We start from the raw sequence: 1915 nt of genomic DNA, 5'->3' as shown, positions 1-1915 counted from the left end.
CAGGGTTGTAAGTGTTTGAAAATGGGTTACCTTGGGCGTAATTCACTTGGTCGGTATTTAGTTCGTTCAAAAGGTTACACTCCTCCGATTCGTGTCCTTTAGATCCACAGAGTTTGCACTTTGTGTGGACTACTGCTACAGTGCTAGTGTTTGTAGACATATGTTCGATCCTAAGGGCTAAAGCGTCCATTTTCTCCTGCATCATTTCTACAGAGCTTACCTCATGTATTCCACCTTGGGTCTCCTTTTTCTCTATTGATGCTCGTTCAGTTCCCCATTGATAATGGTTTTAGGCCATATCCTCAATTAGGTCACAAGCTTCTGGATAAGGTTTGTTCATCAGCGCGCCGCCTGCGGCAGTGTCGATGTTTATCTTGGTATTATAATGGAGTCCATTGTAGAAGGTATGAACGATCATCCATTGTTCTAGGTCATGGTGTGGGCAGACTCTTAATAGCTCTTTATATCTCTCCCAAGCTTCGAAAAGCGATTCTCCTTGGTTTTGAGCAAATCTAGTTATTTGGTTTCGAAGAACAGCAGTCTTGCTAGGGGGAAATATCTAGCAAGGAATACTCTCCTAAGGTCTTCCCAGGTAGTTATTGAATTAGCTGGAAGTGAATCTAGCCATGAACGTGCTCTATCCCTGAGGGAGAAAGGAAATAATCTTAAACGGATCGCATCGGGTGAAGCGTCGTTAGATTTAAAGGTGTCGGCTAGTTGGATAAAAACTTTTAAATGTTGATTCGGGTTCTCAATAGCAAGACCCGCGTATTGGTTTTGTTGCACTAATTGTAACAAAGACGATTTTAGTTCGAAATTGTTAGCAGGTATAAGGGGGTTTACTATACTCGAACTAGGTTCCTCATCAGAGGGTTGGGCGAATTCCTTAAGAGGTCTCCTATCACGACTCTCGGCCATAGATTTCTTAATTCGGATGAGTAAGAGGCGTGTACGAGTATAACGTTTGGGTTCTGCTAAAGGATCTACTAAATGTTCGGTACTACGGGTTCTTTGCATTTACCGGCTAATAATGCCTTAGTCTATACGGTGTAACAACAGGGTACGAAATTTGATGAAGTTGGTCTCCGGCAACAGCGCCAAAAACTTGATCGTGTTGATTCGCAAGTGCACGAATAACGTCAAAGTAAGATAAAAGAATATCGATCCCACAGAGACCAATCGTCAATCTATCGATTACTATCGTTACGGTGTTTATCTAAGGCGGTATAAAAGAGATCTTGGGTTTGCAAATTAACGGTAAATAATAAATGCAGATAAAGACAGGTTGAATGTAATTCACGTCAGTTAAGTGATGTTTCGATTGTCTAAATATAACTACTTATAAGGCAATATTTTCTACTCTTGAAAATTATCCATTTAACAGGAACTGTCACTTTCGTGTATTCAGAACCGAGTTTACCCTTAAATTAAGGCCTTTTATTGTCACTTATAAAAGGTGTGCAGAACGTTAAAGTAGTAAACCTATTTTTAAGAAATGAGACTCGTAAACTTAGTTGAAAAGTGATTTTGATTTGGAAAGTTTACCCAATGAGTTTCCTGATTTTAAACCTATCAACGTGTCCGAAAACAGTTTCAAAATTAGTTTTTCCTTAAAGTGATAAAGATTCCTAGTTACTAAGCCAGGGTGCTTTCGCACTCCTCGAATAATTAAAACTAACCAAGTTTGTTTTAGAAAACTCAAGTTAAAAATCAAAACAACCTTTAAAGTATTTCTACAGATTTCAATATGTGAAACATTACTTTAACCGCGATTCTTACATTCTAACCTTTAAAAGATTTAGCCAGACATGGTAACACAAACGAACACAACGGTGTTAATCATGATGAAAAGTTTGTTTTAGAATGTGAGGCGTAGAGAGCGAGTAAAGTGCGTAAAATAAATAAAGTAAAGCGA

At 38.5% G+C, this 1915-nt stretch overlaps 1 non-coding gene across 1 annotated transcript; it reads left to right on the top strand.

The window, feature by feature from the left end:
- Positions 1-429: 429 nt before the first annotated feature.
- LOC127089081 (small nucleolar RNA R71) lies at positions 430-535 on the top strand. The gene has a single exon (XR_007790859.1). It is a non-coding gene; the product is annotated as a small nucleolar RNA R71 (small nucleolar RNA).
- The last annotated feature ends 1380 nt before the right edge of the window (positions 536-1915 follow it).

This window comes from Lathyrus oleraceus, chromosome 5 (genome assembly GCF_024323335.1).
Source record: "Lathyrus oleraceus cultivar Zhongwan6 chromosome 5, CAAS_Psat_ZW6_1.0, whole genome shotgun sequence".
NCBI classification, from domain to species: Eukaryota; Viridiplantae; Streptophyta; class Magnoliopsida; order Fabales; family Fabaceae; genus Lathyrus; species Lathyrus oleraceus.
Note: the sequence above shows the minus strand (reverse complement) of the source record. Positions and strands in the feature narration are given on the sequence as shown.